The sequence below is a fragment of the Dipodomys spectabilis genome, unplaced genomic scaffold, assembly GCF_019054845.1.
Source record: "Dipodomys spectabilis isolate Male_0828 unplaced genomic scaffold, ASM1905484v1 ptg000125l, whole genome shotgun sequence".
NCBI lineage: Eukaryota > Metazoa > Chordata > Mammalia > Rodentia > Heteromyidae > Dipodomys > Dipodomys spectabilis.
Window position 1 is genome coordinate 17694560 of NW_024870802.1, and position 27888 is coordinate 17722447.

A 27888-nucleotide genomic window follows, 5' to 3' on the forward strand; every position below is an offset into this window, starting at 1 on the left:
TGTTTGGGGTTCTAAAACTTCTTGTATCTGAATGGGCCTTTTTTTTTTTTTTTTGCATGTTTGGGAAGTTCTCTCTAGGATTCTGTTAAATAAATTTCCTAGAACTTTGGCTTCTGTTGCTAGACCCTCTTCAATATCCATTAGCCTTAAATTAGGCCTTCTGAAGGTTTCTTCTCTATGTGGAATAGATCTATCATATTTTTTGGATTTGTTTTGAATACTTGTATGTTTTACTCTATAATGTCTAGGCTGTCTTCTATCCCAGAGATATAGTCTTCTGAATAGTCTAGCTTACTGTCCAGATTTTCTACTTTTTTTTTCCCCCTCCTTCTAATTGCTCAGTTTTAATGCCTTCAATTTCTTTGTTGGAGCTTTGTTTTAGATCTTGTATGGATTTCTTTGCCTTCTTGATTTGTTTTCCATGTTCACTCTCAAATCCCTTAGTTGAGTGGCTATACTTTCACTGGACTCACTTTCCTTTTGTGGGAATTCATTCAGCTTTCTGGTTGTGGATTTCATGAATCTTCTATTAATCTTTTGTTTGCCTCATCATGCTCACTCATAGCCTTATGTAGGCTTTCAATTTTTTCATTAAGCTTGTTTACCAGTAGTGTTTGTAAAGCATTTTGAGAGATACATTCTGGATTTATCATTATTATTAACCGCTCTGTTGCCTGTTTATCCTGGGTGGGATTTGAAATTCCATGACCTGTCATTTTTCTTTTGTTTCTGTGGCTTGTTCTGCCCGTTTGGGAGTGAAAGCAAATCCAGTTTCTCACTAGAACACAAGTACCAACCCAGAGCCCTGTAGTTGCCCACACTTTGGAAGTTTATAATTAATGATGGATATTTTCAAACTATCTCACCTTTTTGGGAGTGTTATTATATCCTATTACACACCAGAACAGACAACTAAGACCAGCACAAACCCAGAGCACAGACTTTAGAGGTTTACAATTAACAATGGGAGTTTTCACAGTATATCACCTTTTGGAGGAGTAAGATTATATCAATTACCTACTAAATCACACTTCTAAAATCAGTCCCCTCCCAGAGCCCTGTAGTTAGTTACAAAGGAATTGGAGGTTCACACTCAAAATGGGTACTTTCACTATATTTCTCCTTTTTGCAATTGAAAATGTCTCCACTTCCCCACCAGAACACAATTTTATGGCGAGCCTAAACCCAAAGCTCTTCAGTTGCACAGACTTTGGAGGTTTCCACTCAAAAATAGGTGTTTTCCCTATATTTCTCCTTTGTTGGAGAAGAAAGTATATCCAGTCCCTCACCAGCACACAATTTTAAGATAAGCACCAACTCAGAGCCTTGGGGGTGTGCAGTCTTTGGTACACAATCCAAATAGGTATTTCACTCTATCACTCCTCTATTGGATATGTGAGTAGACATGGTATTACCACTGAGCACAGTTTTAGGAAAAAATACACACCTGGGAAGTATCTTTGCACTGATTTTAGAGGTTCCCAATTGTTGATAGGTATTCCCTCATTTATCTCTGTTTATCTTTATCAGGTGTAGGGTACTGTGTTTCAGAAGTAGGGATTATAAGCAGTGATTAGCGAGTAGCTTTGTTCTGAGGTTAGGATGGTTTGGGCAGAAGGGATAACACCCTGAGCTACTTTGGCACAGTCTCACTGACTACCAATATAGTATATCTCACCTTTCACTCTTGGGGATCAACAGAGTAAAGAAAACAGAAGTACTTAAGGAGTAGAAATACATGTAAATGGGTGAGGTGCAGTTAGAGGAAAGATTAAGATATACAATGAAATATAGGAGGAGAAAAATCATATCAGAGGGATGTAGCAAAGAAAAGGAACAGAGGGAGGAAAGTTATGACTAACTTCTAAGTAAGAAAGAGAACAAAAATTAAAACAACAAAATAAGAAAAAAACCAAACAACAAAAAAGAACAAAAACAAAAACAAAAAATACCCCAAACAAAAACAAAAAGGAAAGAAAAATACATATAAAAATAAAAATTTAAAACAATTATGTACATATGAAATAATAATACTAAAATTAAGAGTACTAATTGTGCAGTAGAGAACTGGGTAATCAATTTATACTCTGAATTAAGTCTATACACCGTTATGGAGGAAGCCAAATGGTTACCATAGGCTGTAATCCAGTTGTGAACAGAACAGCAATGAGGAAGGAAAAAACTCAACAGGTTTGTTGTGAAAAGGAAAAACAAGAAAACAAAACTAAAAACAAAAACACATAAGCTGACAGGTAAAAAGGTAACAGAGAGTTGAACTAGTTACAAAAATTAAAGAGAACGAGCAAAAAATTTTTTAAAGAAGTTAAAAAAATGAAAAAAAATATAATTGGGGAAAAAGGAAAAAGAGAAAAAAGTATCTTCTACTTATTTGGAGGCTCTTCTGTCTCCCCTAAGTCTGGATTCCAGTCACTTGATGGCATCTTTATTTGCTTGTAATGGTCAGTTTTCCCGGTTGTTTGATTGGATTCTCAAATCAGCTTGTTTGGGTGCGCAGAAAAATGTTCTGTTTTACAGGGTTGGGGACTTTGCGACCTTCTTCCCAGACTAAAAAGCATGAACTGCTTTTTTTTTTTTTTTTTTACTTTGTGCTGCGGAGAAGAGGTGGCTGGAGACTTTCTTGCTGCTGGGACTGAGCTTGTGCGTGGTTGGGGTTTTGGCCTGTCTGGAGTCAGTGACTTTTTCCAAATTGGGGAGCCCCCTTTGGGCCACTAAACTATACCCTCTCTCGGCTTTTGTAGCCTGTCCAGTTTTTTTATTTTTAATGAATTTTAGTGAGATTCTTGCAGTCGGATAAGCTGCCAGTTAGGCTTAGGTATGGTAGAATTTCTTAGCTGCCTGCAGGGAGTCGTGGCTGTTTCCACCCCCCCCCCCCAATCACTTACCTTCACCAGATAGTGAAGGTTGATCTGCTCTGGGGGGTGAGGACTTCCTCTCTTCTGGGTGGGGCAACCTCCCCCTGCGCGGAGCCGACTCTCACAGGTCCAATTCCTTGCCCTGAAGAAAAATGGTGTTGCCTGCTGCTTTTGTGTCCCTAGTAATCTGCTAGCTATTATGGCAGAGTCTCTGCCAGTATCCAATATGGCATCATTCTCCGGTGGTGGAGAGGAGGCTGCCTTCCCTGAGCTGTTCCATGGGAAGGAGTAGGGACACTCAGGGTTTTCCTTGGGTTTTCAACCAGTCCTGATCTGCACCAGTGATTAGCACGATGTGGAATTCTGCTCCTGGTTGTCCATTCCACAGTGGAGGTGAGTGAAGAAATGTGGTTCTCAGTCCCCAGCGCATTTGCTCCAGGTTTGTCTGTCCAGTCCCATGGCAGCCGCTGGCAGCCGCCAGCTGCCATAGCAACTGCTTGTGCTCAAGTCTGTCTTCTAGTGCAAACTGCCTGAATTTTTTCTCACTGGGCAGAATCTCTGTACTATTATGGCTCACTTGGTGTGATTTTTCCCAAAGTGAATTATTTCTTGAACTGCAAAAGCTGGTTTCTTGGAGAGAGCTCACATATAGCCCAGCTGTATCACCACCATGTTCCTATGGTCTTCTGGATTGTGTTTTTTAAGGGAAGATTGTATTTGAATGTCTGTAGTATCTGCTCACCTCACTTCTTATCAATGGATATTTGATTTGTTTAGCAATGTGATCTTCTGGAGGGTAAACACAAAACCAAAGAACTATATAACTGATCTATAACATTGCTATGCAGTTTGTCTTCATTTGGACATGGAGAGTTGTTTAAAATTATTATTTAATGTGGTATTAAAGTCTCATACCATTGGTTTTAAGTACACATAAAAGCCCAGTCTCTATGATGGAAAGAGCTAGCAGATATCTACTTATTGAGGAGAGTAGTACGATAAACAATAACTGAAGTGTCATTTTTGTCTCAACTTCACCTATGTGATCGAGTGTCACATGCATAGAACATGTAGTTTTCATTAAAAAAAATCTTATCTGGAATCTAATTTATTGACAACAGTGGCACAAAGCCTCTCTGAGGAGCATTTCACATGACCGTTGGCTGGATTCTCTGTTAATCTTGGTATACTGAAAGGAAATAAAGAAAGGACTCTTTCCTGCTTACAAAGACCAGATTTGGATTACACTAATCCAAATGCAATAATAAAAGTTTGATATGTGCTTTAAGTAAGGAAATAGATGCAGAGAATAAACTTGATAAAATTGTACACATTTTTATGATCAAAGTCATAGAAGAGTAAAAAGTTCCCTATCTGATTAAGGATATTTACAAAATCTATTGAAGGTATCATTTTGGGAGTGAGGTAGTAAAGCCTCTCGACTTCCCTTGTGGGAAAGAAGAATTCCCACGACCACCAGTCTTTCCAGCACTGTTCTGGACACCCTAGCAGGTACAGTAAAGTGTTCAAAAGAAGCTAAATATCTGGCACTGATGGCTCCTTCCTGTTATCCTAGCTACTCACCATTGCTCCTTTCCACAGTTTCACATCAATCTATTGATATCCATGCAAAAAAATTCCCTTGGCAGTCTTTACAAGATTAACAAACTGAACATGTATCATTAACACCTATGAATAGCCAAACAATTTCAAAGATGTAGAACAAAATCAGAAGACATATCCTGCCAGACATGAGACCTGTGTCCAAGTTTTAACAACCCCAAACTGGAAGCAGCTGCAAAATCTATTAAGCTGAAACATGTAAGAGTTTTATATTTACTCTTCTTCTGTTTGCAGAGAATTGAGATTATTCTATGGATCTGGGAACATGAAGAGCACTGAGGTACAGCATAGACAAAAGTTGCGTACTTTGGGAATGATGTAGCCTTCAATTTTCCACTGGAACACTAAAACTGGTTTCTACACAAAAGCTTGTTTACCCCCAGCTTCTCCTCTGCCATCTTCCTCCAGACTCCTACATTCTATTTCTGTCCCCTGCATGTAGGACAGGAGCCACATGTCCTACACAGATGCTATGCTTCATGAGATCCAGAGATACATTGTCCTCATACCCAACAACCGGCCCCATGCAATGACCCGTGATGTTAAATTCAGAGACTACATCATTCCCAAGGTGAGCTTGTTCCTTCTCTGCTGAGCCTCAGTAGGGAGCCTGAATTCCTGAGTTCACTGTGGGATTCTCCTGCACATCACATGAGAGAGCTGCAAAAGTCTCACAGTTGGCTGCTCAGGAGAGTTTGCATTATAGTAAGTTTGGGGTTGTATATCCATGCAATAATATCCATGGTATCTGGCACTGTGAACTTTCCAATTTTGTTCTACCCTTAAATTCTTTTTGTTTGGGGGTCTTCTTCGTTTCTTCATCTTTTTCTTTCTCCCACCTTCACCTCCACCTCTTCTTCTTCTTCCTCCTCCTCCTCCTCCTCTTGCTCCTCCTCTTCTTCCTCCTCCTCCTCCCTCTTCTTCTGTTTCTATACTTTTTTAAAATTTCCAAATGAATGCACAAGCTTATTTTTTTAATCAATTTCTCAAAATGTTCTGCTGGGATGTTTCTTATGCCTACAATAAAGGTCTAGATAAGTTTTGGGGAAAATGTTACCTTGATTTCTTCAATACATGAATGAGTCATGTTTCCAATTTGCCTATTCTTTACTTTATTTTCCAAGTAATATTTTATTTTCAATAGTGCCAATCACAAATATATTCATAGGTTTTCTCTAAATATGCAGTGTTTTGACTGTTATTATTTTATTTTTATGTTGGCCTTGTGGCTTGAACTCAGGGCCTATCCCCTGTCTATGAGCTCACTTCCTCAAAGCTAGTGATCTACCAGTATGTGCTACAGTGCCATTTCCAGTTTTCTGGTGGTTAACTGGAGATAAGAGATTCATGGACTTTCCTGTCTGAACTGGCTTTGAACCATGATCCTCAGATCTCAGCCTCCTGAGTAGCTAGTATTACAGACATGAGCCACCAGTTCTTGGATTGATTGTTATTATTTTTATGGTGCCTTTCCTATCATTTGTACCTGATATATAGAAATGTAATTGCTTTAATCATGCTGATTACCTCATAATAACTGTAGACATGTTTGGAATTTTAGGGTGTATTACCATAACATCTGGGTTAATAATTTATGCTTGCTTTTCCTCTTCTTTCCTATTCTATAATTTTGCTTTGTTGAAATTTTGCACTGCAGCCAGCATGGTATAAAACAAAATTGGTGGTGATCTTTATTTCATTTATGATTGTCAGGAATGATTTTAAGCTTGATATTTCACAGTAAAGTTTGGTATCTTAAGTAGATTTTGGAAGCTTTTTAAAAAATAACATTAGGGAAATTTACTCTGTACTGTTATTTATGTATGAATTTTGAACATGAATATGATTATATTTTGAGTCAGATCTATTCTCTGTAATGATTCTTCTTCTTTTTATTTTTTTATTATAAAAGTGATGTGCAGAGGGGTTACAGTTACATGTCAGATAGAGTACATTTCTTCTTAGATAATGCCACTCCTTCCATGGCTCTCTCAGTTTTTCCCTTTCATCCCCACCCACAAGTTGTAGTTCATTTTCAACACAGTGTCTAGTGAGTTCCACTGTTGCATTTGTTCATCCTGTGTCCCTCCATTTCTGCTCCTCCTTACATTCCCAGAGAAAGATAAATGAACAAACAGAACCAAAAGTAAAGAAAACAAAAGCAGCAAAAAACAAAAACTCTTGTTTACATTTCCTGCAGTTCATTCCAATAAACATATTACTTTGTATGCTCAGATGCACATAGACATTAAGCCTTTGTGTTCCTTTCCTAAAAGTGGTCTCACTATGTATGAATGCCTGGGATTCTTCTTTTTATATGTTTAAAATTTTTAGTATGGTGCTGGCTTAGACAGCACATATGGTAAAATGGGAACAATACAGAGAAAATTAGCATGACCCCTGTGCAGGGGTGACAGTCATATTTGTGAAGTGTTCCATATTTTTATAAAAAAAAAAATACCAGGAAATGGAAACATTGGAGTAGGGACAAATGGGGGCACAGGAATGGAGGGAAGAAGGGTAAGGTACTGTATTCTGGATGGCAGAGTAGCAGGGTATAAAATCAAATGTCTTTTCTGTATGCCAACAATGAGAAAAGCGTGGCTGAAATCAGGAAAGCAACTCCATTCATAATAGCCCCACAAAAAATAAAATACCTAAGAATTAACTTAACCAAAGACGTGAAGGACATCTATGATGAAAAGTTTAAAAACTTGAAAAAGGAAATCAAAACAGAACTTAGAAAGTGGAAAAACCTCCCATGCTCCTGAATTGGAAGGATCAACATCGTGAAAATGGCAATACTTCCCAAGGCTGTCTACAAATTCAATATTCCAAGCTCATTCTTCAAGGAAATAGAAGAGGCAATCCAAAAATTCATATGGAACAATAAAAGACCTCGAATAGCAAAAATAATCCTTAACAGAAAGAACAGTGCTGGAAGAATATCAATACCAAATTTCAAACTCTACTACAAAGCCATAGTAATCAAAACAGCTTGGTACTGGCCACAAGAATAGACCTCAGGACCAATGGAATAGAATTGAAAATCCAGAAATGAACCCATAGACCTATAGCCATCTAATCTTCAATAAGGGAGCTAAAAAAAATAGAATGGTGCTGGAAAAATTAATCACTTGTAGAAAACTAAAGCTCAATCCTTATATATCACCCTGCACCAGAATCAACTCTAAATGGATCAAAGACCTCGGAGTCAAAGCAGACACTCTGAAAACATTACAGAATGGAATAGGAGAAGCCCTAGGTTTCCTTGGCACAGGCCGAAATTTTCTGAATAGAGACCCAGAAACACAACAAATCAAAGAAAGGTTGGACAAATGGGACTGCATGAAATTTCAGAGTTTCTGCATGGCAAAGGACATAGCTAGCAAGATCAATAGAAAGCCCACAGATTGGGAGAAGATCTTCACCAGCCATACAACGGACAGGGGTCTCATATCTAAAATTTACCTGGAACTCAAAAAATTAAATCCCCCAACAACAAATCCTCATAGATGGGTAGTTGTTGACTACCTATCCTCCTTGCTTTTAATGTTTCTGCTGTTGAGAAATCTGGTGTTATATTGATGGGCTTGCCACCATGGAAGACTTGTTGGTTTTCAGTACTCTTTAATTTCTTCTGAATGTTTAATGTTTGACTATAATGTGTCATGGAGTGATTCTTTTCTGATATGATCTGTTTGCTGCCCTAAAGGTCTCCTGCACTTGGATTGCTAAAGATTTAGGAAATATTCTCCTATTATATTATTGAATATATTTCCTATTCCTTTAGTATTGACTTCTTCCCATTCCTCTATGCCTATATTATATAGGTTGGATTTTTCAAATTTCCCAGTTCTTCATTTGACCATTCTAATATATTTACTATTTGGTCCACTCTTTTCTATTGAGTTTTTTTATTTGATTTATATAGCTTTACATTTCCAAAATTTCAGTTTAATTTTTAATGTTTCTGTATCTTTATTGAACTTCTTATTGATATATTGCATTGTTTGTTTTATTTCATTTAGCAGTGTATTTATATCCTCTTCAAATTCACTTATTTTATATCTGTTCTTTTTATTTTATTGAAATAATTTTTCTTGTAATCATGCTTTTGAGTTCTTTGAGCTTTAATCTTCTTCAATATCCTTTTTGTCTATTGCTATAGAACTGTTAAACTTTGGAGATACTTGCCTTTTATCCATATTTTCTGTGTTGATATTTATTGGTTCTGAAGCCAGTTCATTTGTTGGAAGTCTTCATGACCTGTGGACCAAAAAATTGAACTAAGTGATTTTTATGGTATCTGTTACCTCTGTATAACTATTTTGTTGGTCATAGGCCTTGAACTCAAGGTTAGGCACTGTCCCTGACATTTTTAGCTTAAAGCTAGTGCTCTACCCCTTGGAGCCACAGCACCATGCTGGTTTTCTGGTGGTTAATTGGCGACACTCTCAAAGACTTTCTTGCCTGTGCTGGCTTTGAAATGCAGTCCTCAGATCTCAGCCTCCTGGGTAGCTATAATTATAGGTGTGAGCCTCTGGCACATGGCTTTATATACTACACACACACACACACACACACACACACATATCTATATATGTATACGTATATATATATATACACGTATACATACGTATACATATGTATATATATGTATATATGTATATATACATATATATACACATAAATATGTATATATATAAAAATATATATGTGTATATATACGTATATATATGTGTGTGTGTGTGTGTATGTATATGTATAGGTCTATATAGATCTAGATATATATGTATAGATCTGTATAGATCTAAGTATATATAGATATAGATCTATCTATCCATATAATTTGCTTAGTTATCTATGTGTATTGTTGACAGGGCACAACTATATTGACCTCACTGACATCTGTGTTACATGACCCAAAGGAATTCCCCAACCCAGAGATGTTGACCCTGGCCACTTTCTGGATGAAAGCGGTAATTTTAAGAAAAGTGACTACTTCATGCCTTTCTCATCAGATAAAAAAAAATATTGCTATACCTCAAGATAACTTTGGTGGAAGTTGGGTTCAGTTGGAACTTATATGAAGCTTCTTTTGGGGCTGGTGTATTTGCCCTAAGCTCATGATTAAGAGCAGCACTCAATGCCTATGCACTTTTCTTGTTCATGATGCATCCTCACTGTTGGACCAGATTAGTGAAGCTTCAGTTTGTCTGTGTATTTCTTCCAAGTTGAGCAAGGTAAAGCATAGATTCTTTGCATTCTTTCTTTACATATATCATAATGCTCTCTTCCTAAAGAGTAATCCTCATTTAGACTGTCCCTCCCACATGTTTTGTGGCATTTGTCACCCTTAGGTTCCTCTATAGAATGAGATGTTTCCCAAAAGATAGAGAAGAGCACTGAGGATATCAAGTGAAAAGCAATCACAGATTACAAGACCTCAGGATTTGTGGGGGAGTATTAACTAATTTATCGCTTTCTTGAACTAAATTATTAAACAGAAAGTGGCATAAGCAGAATTTTAAGACATTTAAGATACTTCAAAGGGGACAGAGAGTAGATGGAAGACAGAGCAGATCTTTTCTAAGACAGTCATGGACCACAAGAACAGAACATTTGCTCTCAATCAACAGCGTCAGGGTCAAATAATCTTATGGACATCTTATCAGGAACATTTGTTATATATCCGACAATGATCATGGAGAACTCTTCTTTCAATCCAAGATGTGTCCTGGACACACCTGTAGAATGTGTGCTGTGTGTCTGGCCAGGGAGCAACCTTTCTTCTCTGAGGCTATGACTTTTTGTTTGTTCATTTGTTTGATTTGGTTTTTTTTTTTTTGTCAGTTGTGGGGTTTGAAGTCAGAATTTGGGCCCTGTCTCTGACCTTTATTGCTTGGGTGTTCTACCACTTTGAGCCACAGCTGTACTTCTGTGTGTGTGTGTGTGTCTGTGTGTGTGTGTGTGTGTGTGTGTGTGTTTAATTGAAGATAAGGGTTTCAGGGACTTTCTTACCCCAGGCTCACTTCTAATCATGATCCTTGGATCTTAGCTTACTGAGAGCTAAGATTGTAGGTATAAGCCGCTAGCACCCAGCTAATGACATGACCTTTGACATCTGCTTTACATCTGTCATGTAGATATCATGGGGGGGAAAGCAGCAATCTTTCTTTAAAACTTCACTTGGTTTACACAAAGGGAAACATTTTAAATAATGAGAAAATTATGCTTTTAAATGATTTTGAGTTTCAGAGAAAATCTGAACACATTTGGGAAACTGAATAAGGGCAAAATTTTATTGCTTGGAGGGACACAGAGTACAAAAAAGGACATGAAATGTGGTCTGTGTCTTGATGTTTGTAGGGAAAATATATCATAGCCAAAAGGAATTTAATGATATAATATTTAAGCTTAGGTACTATAGGCTGGTAAAATGGACAGTTGGGCTGTCAATATTATAATGCATTAAGTATTCATTATTTTTCTGCGGACAGTTCACATGAGCAATATAAATGTATTTTCTTAGAAAAACACAGATGTCTCTAGAACATACAAAGTTTATCATAGAAACCTGAAACTCAAATTTTTATAAATAAAATAATGAAACCTTGATTAAAGTTGTAATAATTCAAAATCTATTATTATTTTAATTTCTCGCCAAAATTTCATGAAGGAATTATTAGCATCCCCATTTAATATATGAAGACACTAAGGCTCAGATAGTTTAAGTAACTCAGCTACATGGGTAGTTAGTGACAGAGTCAAGATTTGACTTCTGAATTGACTATGAAAGCAATGTTTCTCGCCACTACTTCCATGTGGTGAATTCCCCTTGGAGTCACAGGTAAGTCTATGTCTACCACCCCTGTGTGTATATTACTCTATAGATACAAAGGTTTGGAGGAAAATGCCAAAATACATGGTCACAGGCCTTCTAGGTAAGTATGGATAATACTAAGAAAGAACTAATGGGAGTAGGCCTTCAGGTTGAGGACAAACTGTATTAAATTCTCATCTCAACCACAGGAAAAAATACTATTGGAAGACAAGTCTTCCAGAATTATGATCCCTCCATTTAGCAGGGAACATATTAGAGTAACCGACATAATAATTCAGCAACCCCCAACTAGCTTAGAGTGTAAGAGAAAAGGGGGAAGAGAGGAGGAAAAAATTTTTAAAGAACATTTATCATATAGAAATATTTAATAAAATGTTTACATGAAGATGGTAATCAGTTTTTTAATATAATTTGGTTTGGTATGATTTCTTTGGGATGTATTTTTTAGAGAGGATCTTAAAAATGTAACCCAAAGTAGTTACCAACTCAAGAATCTTCTGTCTTAGCCTCCTGTACTAGATTTACAAGTGTGTGTGTATATGTGTGTGTGTGTGTGTGTGTGTGAGAGAGAGAGAGAGAGAGAGAGAGAGAGTGTATGTGTGCTGCCATTCTCAGATTTTTTTAAAAACCAAATGTATTAGTGAAGATTACATATTCCCTAGTATCTGTACAGCTTTCCTCCTCCCCATGCATTCAGTAATCCACTGAAGGAACATTGACATTTACCAGTTACAAATGCAATGCTCCATATGCTCACACTTATATACATGGAGTCATTTCCTGCTTTCATTTTTTTAAACAAAAATTTCAGGCAAACGGATTTGTGCTGGAGAAGGCCTGGCCCACATGGGGCTGTTTTTATTCCTGACAACCATTCTACAGAACTTCAACCTAAAATCTCTGTGGATCCACGAGACCTTGATGACACTCCAGTTCTGAATTGGTTTGCCTCCTTGCCACCTTCATACAAGCTCTGCTTTATTCCAGTGTAAAGAAGAGCTCTGCTGTCTGGCTCCAGCTGTGCAGCAATCTGCAGTTCCCTCCTCTGAGCCATCACTCACCTCCTTCCCCTGCCAGGGATGCTTTCTTGTCCTCCCTTCTCACATCTCCCCTCTCCCTCCCAATCAAGGAAAATCCATTCTCCATTTGGGAGGGTTTTCTGTGTCACTGAACTATCATATCTGTAGTCCCCAATGATTTATAATAATTTTATTCACTACCCCACATGCTAATACTTATCTAATGCTGATTTACTAATATACTAGTATCGCAAAACAATAAAATGATTACCAGGTGACAACTCAGACTCCTTTCTCTGTATATTATCCATAATAAATATATTTTTTTCATGCCTGGGGTCATTCTTGGACTGTCCTACTTGGTTTAAAATTCAGTGAAGCAATGAAACAAAATAGAGTGCCATGTTGTCCCCATTATGGCAAGCACTGGGAACGGGAAGGGGAAGATGATAAGAAAACTCTTTGGGTATGTCACCTGTCATATCTGGAGATGTGGATTTAGTGAAAAAAAAGCAATGACCAGAAGCAGCTCCTCCTGTAGGAAAATACCGTGAGACACAGATATAGGCAGCAATAAACACTAAAGGCTAACATTCATGTCTTTGCTTTGGTTTTAGTGTGAACAAAAAATAAAAATGGAAATAATCTTCTTAACTGATGTTTCCAACTGGAAGCTTGATATGAATTTATACTTTCATATCTGCTCTACTATTTTTTTTGGTGTACATCACTTGTACATTTTAACATGTTTCATACATGTGTATCACATACAGTGACAGTACCATTTTTTCATTCATTTTTGGCAGCACTAAGGTTTAAATTCAGTGTTTTGTTCTTCCTAGACAAGAACTCTACTGATTGGACCATATCCTGCATCTACTTTTCTACTTTCTACACATTGTTTTACATTCTACATAAATGTGATAACAATTATAATAATGACACTGAAATCACTTCTCCATTTCACCAGAGGAGGTCCCTTGACTCAGCAATTTTTAAGCTAATATATTAATGCCTGGATGCATATACAATCTGTAAATATGTCAGTGAATAGTTATACATGATTATATATACAATATGTGTTTATATAGGATATACACACAGTATGCATGGTTTTTCATAATTTTGGGCTCACTACAAATGTATATTGAACAGGTACTGGTAGCTCATGCTTCTAATCCTAGCTACTCAGGAGGCTGACATTGGAGGATCATGGTTCTAAGCCAGCCCACACAGGAAAGTCCATGAGACTTTTCTTATCTCCAATTAATCATCAAAATGCCAGAAGTGGTGTTGTGGTTTGACTGATAAAGCATGTTCTTGAATTATAAAGCTCAGGGACAGTATCCAGGCCCTGCATTGAGCTCCAGGACCTGCTCTTCAGGCCCTAAAAAGGTATTCTGTACAATTTGCTGTTTTCCTGTTGAAAAGATGCCAGTCAAACCATCAAGTTATGGGAAAAATTGGATATGATATTTTATATTTGAATTAATTCATAAAAATATAAAAATTATATTTATGGAGCCCCATGCTTTTATTTTTTGGAATTGGAGTTTGAACTCAGAATCTCACACTTGTTAGGCATACTTTCTTGGTTGGTGTTCTACCACTTGGAACATGCCTGCAGCCTGATTTGCTAGTAGTTTTTTTTTTTGTTTTTTTTGGTTTTTTTGGGGGGGTCTGGTCGTGGGGCCTGAACTCTGGGCCTGGGCGCTGTCCCTCAGCTCTTCAGTTCAAGGCTAGCACTCTACCACTTGAGCCACAGTGCCACTTCTGGCTTTTTTCATTTTGCTTATGTGGTGCTGAGGAATCGAAACCAGGGCCTCAGGCATGCAAGGCAAGCACTCTACCACTGAGCCATCTTCCCAGCCCCTTGCTAGTAGTCTTGTTGATGGAGTGTCATGTAAATTTCTGCCAGGTCTGGCTTCAAACTGTAATCCTCCAGATCTCAGCCTTCTGAGTAGTTAATATTACAGGTAAGAGCCACTGGGCCCAAGTTCCATGTTACGTTTTTAATAATTGCACACATCATGCTGTATTTAAATCAGGTAACTAGGTATAATTATTGGAACATTCAGTATGTTGTATATCATTTATCTATTGTAAAACCCTTTTTTTGCATCAAGAAGAGAGTGGGAATACTCTTAGGGAATAAAGTAAATAATCTACAAAAGAGCCATCAAGTTTAGTTTATGCAAAATAAAAGACCTTGGTCTCTCAGTGTTGAGTGAGATTCCAATAGTTTAGAATTCAGAGCTTTGTGAGTTGCAAACACTATTTCATGAATGAACTAAAAAAACCATTACTGCTTAGTTTTGTCCTGGATAAAGAGTTCATTCATCATAAACTGTTTGCAAGTTCTCAAGATGAAAAAAACTGAATGTTCCTAACCCCCATTTTAATCAATGGATACTGCAATTATGAAACTCTTAACTTGTTTTGAGTGTCAATGATTAGCATGAATACTGAAAAACAGTACAAACTCAGAGAATATTTAACTTGTTTTAACCAAATGATTTAACCACAGTGCAACTAATGAGACTTGGTGTTTATGGGTTCTGACCATTCCTCTACCACTTGCCATTCAATAGATTTTGTTTTGTTTGAAAGACAGCCAGGGATCCAGAGGAAGGTTTATCAGTTATCAGTTAGGAAGCTAAATATTTCCAGGCCCCAAATTCTCAGCACATTTAAAGAGGTTTATCAGTAACAGTGCTTTAACAATATTTAACAATGTTTAAGCAATTTAAAAATGTTTAATTTCCACCCAGTTGAGCTTTGGGCAGTAATATCAGTTCCAACTTGTGCACTTTGGTCCCATTAGAAGAAAGTTTGCCAGCACCATCTTCCAAAGTTTTTCTTTGTGTTTTCCTAGAAGTTTCCTAGAAGTTTCACTTTTAAATTTGTGTTAGTGACTATTTTCAGGCTAAATGTTACTTCTAATATAAGGTATTACTCAAGCTTCCTATTTTTCCTGTTCTTTATGAATTTGAAATTGTTTGAATCATTTTTATATCTAAAGAAACAGTTCTATATATGTTAAAAACATGCAACAGATGATTTTAAATGAAATTATAGACATTATATATTATACATGTATGACATACAATTTTTCCTTTCTCTGTATTAAAAAGAAATTAAATCTAGCCAGGCTCAGGGGCTTACATCTCTAACCTGAACTATTTGGAGGCAGAGAGCAGAAGGATCATGGTTCAAGGCCAATAAAAGAAACAAAGTTAGGAAGAACTCATCTCAACAAAAAAAAATACTGAGTGTGGTGGGGCAAACCTGCGATCTCAGCTATACTAGAAATAAGTAGTAGGACTGCTATGCAAAGCTGGCCCTGGGAAGAATTACAAGACCTTATCTGGAGAAATAATAGAAGAAAAAAAAAGGTTTTGAGTGTGACTCAGATGTAAGGCCCTGAGTTTAACCCTAATACTGTAAAGGAAGCAAAACAAAAACAAAAATTACCAACAAAACATACCTATAGTGTCAAAAACCACTTTATACTATGTCTGCCTGTCTGTCTATCTTATCTATCTATCTATCTATCTATCTATCTATCTATCTATCTATCTACACTTCAATGATTCAGTATCTATGGGCTAAGAAGGGTTTCTCTACCAATAATAACAGCATTTATACTCAGAAGTTCTCATTAACACAAGGATATTATCTAATATAAGTCATATATTTAAACCTTAGTATTTCTTCAGTAGTCATATAGCCTTTTAATTCTTTTGAAATCCAGGTTGCAATTAAAGGGCAGGTCTACAATGGGGTCTATATAGTGTGTCATTTCGGCTTCCAGTAATCAGAAAGCATTAATTTCCCCTGGTTTGTTGTTTGTTTTCTGTGTGTTGACCTTACTGAAGAGTCCCAGCCAGTCATTTGAAATGCTCCTGAGGCTGGCTATGTGTGACTGTTTTTTAGAAATTATTTTACAGTTATGCATTTGGAAAAAAATCCAAACCAAACCCTACATAGCTGCTTCTGCCTGTCTCAATAATTTTGAGAGGCAGACATATGTAATGTTATCTAGGCTATTATTAGTTATGCCAATTCTTCATGTGTTGAGGTGGTATCTGTCTGATATCTCTATTGCAGAATGCAATCTATGTACTTATATATAATAAATACATAATACATAATTAAAGTAATTAATAAAATAATACATAATTAACAATGTAATTAATAAGACCATGATACATAATTAATAAAAATGCTCTGTACAAAATAAATAAAAGTATGTGATAAAGTGCTTCAATTCTGCTTACTAAATCACTCACTCATTTAACTTTTTCCTTACCTGAACTTATAATCCTCCCCTGAATTATTTCAAAATTATGACATTTCTAATTCTATCATCCCTTTAGTTTTGTTCAAGTCATCTTATTTCTAATAAATATCAACACCCACATTGTATATTAAGGGAAATAGGCTAGAAGGCAATGAAAAATACTCAGTAGTGTTATATTGGTTTTAGGTCTTGCTATCATTCCAGAAGATGTTAACAATTAGCAAATGCTCATCTGTGAAAGTTCTATGGTCACATACGCCAACCATTTAGGTGCAAATAAAGTCTTCCACTTGACTCCATATTGCACATGAAAAAGATATGAAACTGAAGTGATGAATTAAACCAGCAGCTGCCAGCAGACACCAGGGCCAGAGCTTAATGATAAGGAGAAGACATTCAGAAGTTAGGGCAACAGATACTTAGTATTTCAACTGTGAAGGGAGGGCATTTCAGTAAAATGACTGCCACTAGTCTCAGACTCATTCCTGTTTGTTACATGATCTGTCTGATAGAATATGTTGCTGCTTCTGTTTGGATGTTTTTTTCTTTAACTCTCAAAGCATTGAATTAGTTGGTTTACATGCATCTTTCAGCTCTATGACTATATATAACAAGGCTTATTTGTTGTTTCCAGGGCACAGCCATAGTAATATGACTGACATTGTGCTGTATGACCACAAGGAATTCCCCAACCCAGAGATGTTCGACCCTGGCCACTTTCTAGATGACAATGGCAACTTTAAGAAAAGCGACTACTTCATGCCTTTCTCATCAGGTACCTCAGGTGACAAGTATCAATAGTTATGGTTATAGTATAGGCAAGGAGTGAATATTTCTCTTTTTTATTTCTAGGAAAATGGATTTGTGAGGGAGAAGGCCTGGCTCATATGGAGCTGTTTTTATTCCTAACCACTATTTTACAGAACTTTCAACTGACATCAATGGTTAACCAAAGGCCCTTGATACCACCCCAGTTGCCAATGGATTTGATTCTGTGCCACCTTCATACCAGATCTGTTTCACTCCTGTATGAAGAGGAAGAGATGGTCTGGTTGCTGCTGTGATGGTGTACAATCTGTCTTCTCCCTTGGAAGTCACTCACCCCTCATCCTTTGACTACATGCTCCCAAAACCTAGTCCCTGAGGGTAGTCATATCCTTGTGCTGGGCTCAGTACCAAAACTACTTGATTAGAGCTGGGGCCCTCTCTATTATACTACTCAAAATCCAGGTCCCTCATATTGGGATATCAGACGCCCCCATAACACAGATAAGATATAGCTTTCTTCTTCCTAGCATACAGACTCACAGCTCAGCATGGAGGTAGAACAAGTCATCAATCCCTCATGACCAACAGAAGCACACAAGATGACAAAGAGCAAAGTGGGAGAGTAGTGTTGTGGAAACTATGTCCTGTCATTGTATATCATTTCCCTAGGGCTGAACTGTCGGGAGCCAAAAGTTGAGTCTCTCAACATAATAGGCTTGACTATCTCACTGGAACATCTTGAGGCTGAGTTTACAGAATCCGACCCTCATCCTGCCCTAAGTAAACATCCTGCAACTGCTAACGACCACCCTTTCCTCCTGCCCTAAGTAAACATCCTGCACTGCTATGGCCAATGAAAAAGCTTCCTTAATGGCCAATGAAAAAGCTTCCTTATTCCAAGCATATAAATACCCCTGTGTGAAAAATAAAAATTTGCAGCTTGATCAGAACCCTTGTCTTGCTGTCATTCTTCGTGTCTCTTGACCCTTCATTCCTTTTAGCTTAGGTTCACTGCCCTCGTTGACGTCCTGCGGGTCAGGACAACTGGCGCCCAACATGGGGCACAAGCCTCTGACTAAGGAAGGAACGTCGTCCTCCGGGAAAACTTGGCCAAGTACAGTCCGAGATCGCCTTGACAGACCCCACCGAGAGACAGATCCAGGAGGAGAGTGAGGACGATGCAAGGTGAGTGACCCACCATGGGACAAGCAATGTCGTCACAGGATCTATTTCTGTCAGACCTCAAGGAGGCCTTCAAGACACGGGGAACGCGGGTTAAGAAAAGGGATTTACAATTATTTTTTTCATTCATAGAAGACTTGTGTCCTTGGTTCCCCTTTGAAGGAATCATAGATGCAAAAAGATGGCAAAGAGTAGGAGATTGTTTAAAAGATTATTATGAAACCTTTGGTCCAGAAAAGGTTCCTGCTACTGTCTTTTCCTATTGGAATTTGATTAATGAAATTTTATACCAGTGCCAAGTTGAAACAGTTTTGTGCTATTTTTCAGATTTGTCATAGTACTGGGATTCCCTATAACCCCCAAGGTCAGGGCATCATAGAACAAGCCCACCACACCCTAAAAACCTGGCTTACTCGCCTCAAAGCCTCTGCCTTTTCATTTTCCACTCCTAGGGATCGCCTTAGTCACACATTGTTCGTCCTTAATTTTCTAACTCTGGACAATGAAGGCCACTCGGCAGCTGACAGGCATTGGCACCCATCTTCCAGTTCTGCTCGCCCGTCTGTCATGTGGCAAGACCCCCTTACAGGCAAATGGAAGGGCCCAGATCCTGTTCTTATCTGGGGGCGAGGTTCAGCCTGTATTTTAGATCAAGAACAAGCAGCCCCAAGGTGGCTGCCAAAACGCTTGATAAAACAAGTTAATGGCTTACCACAACCCAGGGGAAACCTTCCCCCTGAGGATGGTTCCTTTTCTCTTACAGATGCAGCTAGAACTCCAGATGTGGACCTTCCTGTTTGAATTTATTAAACAACAGATTGATCTCTTGGCTTCTAAGCCCATACAGGTTCATCACCATCGCCTTGATATGGCACACCAAGGCATTGAGATCTATGATTTACCCCAGGCTTTTAATTAGTGTTTTGCCATGAGCTTGTTCCAGTGGGAACCCCCCCCCCCATTTTCTTTTTTCTTATTTAGAAAACCCTTCTCCTTATTCATAACTCCTGACCATTCAACGGGCAAGACCTATTACCATAAGGGATAGGTTCGCCCCTCCTCCTATAGGCCCCTCCGCTTGGGGGAGGATGCACCTATGGGAGGAAGAAAAAATGCTCTAATCAAGGGTGCAGGTAAGACTGCAGGGGGGTGGATCCGCGAGATCCCAAAACCCACGACCCCTGAGTGGCAAGCTCTGGTGCATGACGGTTGGCATGCATACCCACAAGCCGTCTCCTCAAAAAACATGCCAAGGCCTGTAAAATTCCCCTCCCTGAGTGAGGACGCTTGCTCAGGAGTGGAGAAAAACCCTGGGCCCTTAGAGGAACAGAGCCTCTGTCATCCCCTTAAAAAGAGCAGCCAACAATTGGTGGTCAATTTTCTAAATAAGAAAGGGGGAGATGTCGGGAGCCAAAAGTTGAGTCTCTCAACATAATAGGCTTGACTATCTCACTGGAACATCTTGAGGCTGAGTTTACAGAATCCGACCCTCATCCTGCCCTAAGTAAACATCCTGCAACTGCTAACGACCACCCTTTCCTCCTGCCCTAAGTAAACATCCTGCACTGCTATGGCTAATGAAAAAGCTTCCTTAATGGCTGATGAAAAAGCTTCCTTATTCCAAGCATATAAATACCCCTGTGTGAAAAATAAAAATTTGCAGCTTGATCAGAACCCTTGTCTTGCTGTCATTCTTCGTGTCTCTTGACCCTTCATTCCTTCTCGCTTAGGTTCACTGCCCTCTTTGACGTCCTGCGGGTCGGGACATTGAACCACCTCTGGGCCATCTGTTTCTTCACATTCCCTTGGCTCCTGGTTTGACTCTGAGCTGCACAGGCCATATTTCAACATGTTGGTCTTAATCTCCTGGGGTCAAATTTCCTGGCATTTGTCTTAACTTCTGGTCTCACTTCTTCCTGATCTCTCAGTTCCCATTGTTTATATCTCATAAACCTACCAGTATGCAGAGAAAAGTGGAGTAGGGGAATACAGGGTTGGTAGTGACACCTATGTGTATCGAGCCCTAGAGAGCACTGTGAGAGCCCAGCTTTGCAGACACTCTGCTGCTTTCTCACAGTCATTCCCAGGAAAGAGGTTGTCTCAATACTGAGGAACCAAAAACAGAAGGAAATAAATCAGATGTAACATAGATGAGACAGAATATGTAACTTTAACTATGTGTTAATTCAAATTTTGAATATCTGAGATGAAAGCAGCTTGATTGTGGTGTATGATCTGTTTCATGTGCGGTTGAATCTTTCAAAATACTTTGTTGGGAATTGTTTACCATCTGTGTACATCAAGGGCACTGGTATTTGCTTTCTTGGGTGTTTGTTAACTAATTTGAACTTTGGGTTGGTATAACACTGGTATCATGTGGAACACATTGGGAGGGTTGTTGATTGTGTGGTTATGGGCACAGTCCATATCGGAACTGTATATTTCATATTTAGTTTGGCTGTAAACCAGAAACTCTTGTAGGATAAAATTCTATTAATATTTCAGAAAATAATTCGAGTCCCCAGCTGTACTCAAGTTGATTACATCACATTACACTATGATTCTCAAGAGCTTAATGCTGAAATTTTACCAAGGGATACCTATCTCTTCAGAATCAAAAGGAGTCAATTCAGTAGAGAAAGCTACTGAAAGTGTATCATCAATAATAAGGTGGCTTTACTTTACTAAACCAAATCTTGTGTATTGGTATATGCTTATATATTTGCCTAAAGTATAGCATATACAGGAGTAAAACTCCATGAAGCAAATCATTCAAACAATGAACAGTCAGTCAAACAAAATGATTATCAGGAAGTTAAAAGGAGGCTGTAAGGGAAGTAGATAATGGAAGGAGAGGGGTTGAATAAAAAAAGGGAAAGGGAGGGCTGGGAAGGTGGCTCAGTGGTAGAGCACTTGCCTTGCATGCTCAAGGCCTTGGGTTCCATTCCTCAGCACCACATAAGCAAAAAGAAAAAAGCCGGAAATGGTGCTGTGGCTCAAGTGGTAAAGCGCTAGCCTTGAGCTGAAGAGTTGAGGGACAGTGCCCAGGCCCAGAGTTCAGGCCCCACAATCGGACCAAAATAAAAGGGGGGGGGGGGGAAAGGGAGAGAAATACAGCAGGGATTCTCAATGTACATGTGTAATACAGGCAGTGAGAAATATGAAATGAGTCTGGGGGAAGGAACAGAGAAATGCAGGAAAATCAGGGAAGTGATGACTCAAGTTTGAAAAGTTATAAAAACAGACTTTTCTGCTCTACATTTAAACCATATGGTGCTGTAATAATTAACCACCTGCATGTTTATTTTGGATGTTACAAAGTGTTGAACCAGAGCACACTGTCAGTAAATGTTAATAAGCCATGCAGAACTCAGTGTCTTTGTAGAGGAAACGTTGCATGATGCAGGGGATTATGGGTTCCAGCCTCAGGTGTACCAACTGTAGCCTATTTGTCCTTCACTATGGGACTGTATCTCCAAGGCTCAGTTACTCTGCCCTAACTGGAAATAATTTTACCTTAGGCAAAGGAGTTGAATCAAAAGTATGTAAACATTCTATATATATTTTCAAAATCCACACAAAGATTCCCAATAAATATGACGCTGAAACATTTTAACAGTACTTCATTTTCCTTACTTTTAGCTCATGAATTAGCTTATGAATTGCTGAATTAATGTAGAACAAAACGATATCTTTTCAAATGTGCTTTGTCTTTGGTTTTGTCTTCACTATTGTACTAATGTATACCATTCATTCCAATGGAACTTAAATCCTTATGATGACTGAATTCTGTCTCTTAGTTCTGTTATCTTCATGGTCTTCCTCCATTTTAGTTTTATTTCCCTCCCTTCAGTTTTCTAGTCTATCCCTAGCTATTTTCTTCTTCTGTCTGTGATTTCTCTTTCTTTGTCTGTATTATTGACCAAAAGAATAGAAATTGTCTTCCAAAGGTGACTGGAAAGAGAAGGCTTATTGGTTCAAGACCTCTCTACTGTTGTAATATACCTTGATGAATCTTCTGTCATGGGGAAGAGAAGGAATTTAAGAAGGGCTCGATTCTTCCTTGCAACTGTGTCTTGAGTAAGAGAAAGGACATAGTGGATCGGCAGTCAGAACCTTTGGCTTGTATCTTATGGGGAGAATGAATTTGTTGCATGGTTTATGCAGCTTCAAAGAGTTTCATGAATGGAAAATCTAGGCAGGCAAAAATAAGAAGATAGGTAGTAATAACATGTTGGTTCACTGATCAGATGCACAATCTAGGTTGTGTTGACTAACCATAACATTGTGAGTTATTTGGGATTGACCAGGATTCAAATGCTGGCAAAATGACAGATAATAGAACTAAATTATTCCTTAAGAGAAGAAGAATAATCAACACGTGTTGTTTACACTTGACAACACTGCTTCTGATTTGTTTGTGGCTGGCTGGGACAGAGATGACAAGCACAATGTTGAGGTATGGTCTGCTGATGAAGCAGCCCCACAACACAGGTAGGAGCACAGGTGAAGAGCTAAGGGGAGGTCTGCTGATCCTGATGGAGCTTGAATTCAGGGCCTAGACACTGTCCCTTAGCTCATTTTTCTTTTGTTTTCTTTTTTCATTTTTGCCTGTTTTGGGCCTTAACCTCAGGTCCTAGGCATTGTCCTTAAGCCTGTATGTGCTCAAGGCTAGCGCTCTACCACTTGAGTCACAGCCTCATTTCTGGCTGTTTCTGAATAGTTTATTGGAGGTAAAAGTCCCATGGACTTTCCTGCCTGGGCTGGCTGCAAACAACAACACTCAGATCTCAGCCTCCTGAGTAGCTAGGATTACAGGAGTAAACCAACAGCACCTGGTTTAGTTTTTATGTTTGTTTGTTTTTGCCTTGAAGATGAGTTTCACAAACTTTCCTATCCAGGCTGGCTACAACCTATCATCCTAAAATTGCATCCTCTTGAGGACCCTAGGATTATAGGCATAAGCCACCAGCACACAGGAGGAAATGAGTTTATTGACTGACATTACGAACATAAATTAGACTAGGGTTCTTACAATGTTTTTATTGTAAAAAAAAAAAAAAAAACAACCTACCTCATATAGCTTTTAAATTTTTGCAGATACTTTCTTTTATCTTACAAATCGTTCTAAAATTGAGTTAGGAAAAGTGAAACTCTACTTTTTAAAGCACTAGTTCAAAACCACTATAGGAAATATATCTTCCTAAAAGAATTTCATTTATTATTTCAGAAATCTTTATCCCGAAAACTTCTGTTCAAAATATAAGAAAAATGTCAGGGTTTTAAAAAATATTTTTTATATTTTCAGACATTGTCTACCAGCTGTGAAATCGTGTTTCTTTTTTGTCAGTATTTCACGATATGAGGATGACTTAGTTACAAATGGCATTCAGTCCTTTGGAGTATGAAGACAGGAGAAAAGGAAACACATCAATTTTTCAGCATATTAATGAAAGACAGAGAGTAAAGGATTAAGATTTACCAAGCAGTGAGGTCATTATATTGTAACAAATATCAAAAAATAGAACTTTAGGAAAGAATAGGAAGCAGTCTCCCTACTAGCTTGGAAATGACACTTGTCCAAAACATTATCAAATGAGTTTGATGGATTCTACTCACATTGCTGTTGCTGGTGTGACTGATTTTACACCACATAACAAAGAGAAAGTTGTTCTTTGCAGAAATTGAACTTGAAAGTGCTATTCTCATGGGCAGTGCTGGCCTCAGGGACCTTGGGCAGTGACAGAAGAGAAAAATGGTGCATAGGGCTGAAAGGGAAATATGGCAATGGCCCAATTCTTGAATCTAGAGATTCTCCATCTTGCCTCTTGAAATCCAGGAGCCAGATGCAGTGAAGAACTGTGGAGTGTGGACCTTCATACTTATCCATCTTAAATAGAAAATTCTCTCCAGGTGTCCTGCAGTGTAAATGTACTAAAAACATCTACCAAAAACACAAGGTCATGGACCACCAGGATAGAAGAGAGAGTCATGACATATTATGTCAAATAAAAATATTTATAACTACTCCCTTACATACCCCCACACAAATACATTATAACTTAGTGTTAAACCTCATGCATTATCTTGAAAGGTATTTCATATTTACTGAAATTTTATCCTCCTATTTTTTTTATCATATTGTGTGCCTAAATATACTTCTGATCATATAATTTATTAATGTGTAATATTGTTAATTGCTTTCCTAATTTCCATGTAGTGCTGAAATTCTGAGCGGAAGGGGCCACTTCTATCCTACTGCATCATTTCTCTATTGCATATCACCAGCTAAAGTGAAGGAAGAGATTGTCCCTGTGACTGGCAAGCATCCAAGCCCCTGCATGCAGGACAGGAGCCAAATGTCCTACACAGATGCTGTGCTGCATGAGATCCAGGATACATTGATCTCCTTCCCAGCAGTGTGCCCCATGCAATGAACTGTGATATTACAGTCAGAAATTACTTAATTCCCAATGTAATTGACTTTCTTCCATATAGCATTTTAGTGGTCTCCTATGGTCCCAATTCATATCATAGGTCTACTCCTGCACTAACACACACACACACATACACACGCTCTCTCTCTCTCCCTCCCTCTCTCTCTCTCTCTCTCTCTCTCTCTCTCTCTCTCTCTCTCTCTCTCTCTCTCTCTTTCTCTCTCTTTCTCTCTACCTATGGCTCCTGAATGGGCTTTGTGTTGTTTTCAGTTTAGTTTGCAAATAACAGGCTTGGTATCTGGGATTGTAATTCTTTGAAACTTGTTTTGCCTTCTAAATATTATTTTGGCTACTCTTAGATGTTTACATTCCCAGATAAATGTTATAAGTTCAGTTTATCTTTTTCCCAAAAGTTGGTTCTATGACTTTTCTCAGAGTAATAATATGTCTATAGATGCACATGAAAAAAATTAAATCTTTTGTTCCATTGATACTTTTGATTCAAGAGTCACTTTTGGTTCCACATTTTCTGAGCTTTATTTTCTCAATAATGTTTTGTTTTTAGTCTGGTGGCTTTATTTTATCTTGAGAATTTTTTTTAATTAGAGGAGGGATTTCTAGATGTGTTAGTCGCTGTCATTACTCTAATATCATCCTTGAAATACTCAATTTAAGAGAAAACAATTTCTTTTAACTCAGCTTCAGTCAATGGTCAATTGGCTTTGTCACTTCTGGACCTATACAGATTGAGTTAAAATATGGCATTGAGAATGTGGTTGAACAAAGTTGCTCACACAATGGTGAACAAGAAGCTGAGTGAAGCAGATGAGAGGTCTGAAGAAGACATTATCTCCTGGGAAGTGGAGCTGTGGCTCAAGTGGTGGAGTGTCATCCTTGAGCAAAAAGCTAAATGGGAGTGTGAGGCCTCAAATTCAAGCATTAGTTCTAGCATACACACAAAAAGACCTAGTTCATATTACCTCCTTCTACACAGAGCCCACCTCCTGCTTCCACCTTCCATAAATCCTCTCAACTATCAGTATACTGATTAGATCAAGCCCTGATGCAAACTGAGACATTTTTAGTGGAATTTTTACCTACCTCTAAGCCCTGATCTTACAATGAATATAGACTCGGTGAAGTCTTTCAATTGAGTTATTTTACTTGACTCACTGAGATTCCATGTTCATTATTTTTGTGGTTCTTTTTCAAAATTTCTGTGTAGATCTATAGTCTATTCAGATTGTAGTTTTTCAGGATGTCAATTCTATCCTAGCAATATTTGCTGGTAAGCTCCCTTTTTCACTTGTACCCCTAGTCTCTGCCACACTGTCATGTGATCTCTTGTGGATGCACTTTTTCGCCCTGTAAGACACTATCCAAAATCTCTGGGTTCCCTCCACTCTCTCTTCAACTTCACTATTTTGCTACAGTAACCCAATCTTGAAAGCTGCTACCTTTCAGTTGCTTTTATTCCAATTATCAGATAAGTGGGAAAGTAGCTGCATGCCTTTCATCCACCATTTTCTATCATTCAAATGTGTTTCTTTTCTAGATTATTTTATAGCATTTTTCCCTTTGCAGTTCAGTATCAGTTAAGAAGCAGATATATAGTATGGCTATTTTGTCCTTTTAATTTGCTGTAATCTTGAGCGGTTCCTGCTTTTATGTGCTTGCTATAACCCATCAATATATAGACCTTACTGAAGACTTCAGGCCAGCAGTAATGTGAAATATTCCTTAGGCCAATTTTGTGTTACTGTATCATGGTATCAAATACAAATGCTTGTGGTGCCTGGGATATTGACTAAAGGAGTGTACAGTTAGACCTGAGCTTAGAGGATGACAAGAATCGTGTAAAGTCCACAAAACATCAGACTAGAAATGGGAACCACTAGTAATGTGGTAATTCACAAGAAAAAAATAAGTGGAAATTTGAAGTTTCAAGAGAACAATGAAAATATGAGAGTACTTGAAAACATTTTCATGAATTAGATAATCAGCCGAATTTTAAATAGACCATTTGTTGAGATCAGATGTGCAGACTGAGGCTGTCCATCCTTTTCTCCTTCCATCTATCCAATCATCCATTCATCCCTCCATTCATCCATCTACTCAATGTACCATCAACATTGCTGTATATTCTCCTTGTGCTACTTACAAAGGGAATGTTTTTCATGGTGACAGTTATATATTAAAATCAATTATCTTCTTTGTGCTTTGTATTCAGGAAAATGGATTTGTATGGGTGAGGACCTGGCCCACACGGAGCTGTTTTTATTCTTCACCACCATTTTACAGCACTTCAATCTGAAATCTCTCACTGACCCAAAGGATCTCGATACCACTCCAGTTGCCAAAAGATTGGTTTCTGTGCCCCCCAAGTACCAGCTTTGTTTCATTCCTGCCTGAAGGAGAGCAGACACTGTAGCGCTTGCTGTGCTATCATCTGCAACCTACTACTCTAGAAATCATTCTTCCATCCCCCTATACTCCCATCTAGGATGCCTTCTCTGTCTTTGCTTCATACCTCTCAATTTCTGCAAGATCATTGGAAGTCCCAACTTCCATTACAGAGAGGGACTTGAGTCACTGCACAAATATATCTGCTGTTCCTTATGTTCTATATTACATGTAATGTATTGATAATGTCATGTCCTAATCCTTATTGGATGGTCAGTTATTAGCATATTAACACTCTCAATGAGCAAAAAGATCAGAATATGGAAATTCACAGCCACATCTCTCCTGCATATCCTGAATAAAAAGCATTATTAACTTCTAAGTCAGTTCTCAATCCTTCTTTTTTTTAAGCTTGATGTGAGGAAGAGGTCAA

At 38.2% G+C, this 27888-nt stretch overlaps 1 protein-coding gene, 1 long non-coding RNA gene, 1 other non-coding gene and 1 pseudogene across 2 annotated transcripts; 3 read left to right on the plus strand and 1 right to left on the minus strand.

Annotated features, from left to right (window-relative positions):
- LOC122115690 (cytochrome P450 2C25-like) overlaps positions 1-27888 on the minus strand; it is a 451891-nt gene that overhangs the window by 235643 nt on the left and 188360 nt on the right.
- LOC122115822 lies at positions 3227-17698 on the plus strand (annotated as a pseudogene).
- Positions 6835-6941, plus strand: LOC122116049. Its single transcript, XR_006148866.1, has one exon. It is a non-coding gene; the product is annotated as a U6 spliceosomal RNA (small nuclear RNA).
- LOC122115701 lies at positions 18385-27835 on the plus strand. Its single transcript, XR_006148833.1, has 2 exons — positions 18385-18618; positions 27283-27835. It is a non-coding gene; the product is annotated as an uncharacterized LOC122115701 (long non-coding RNA).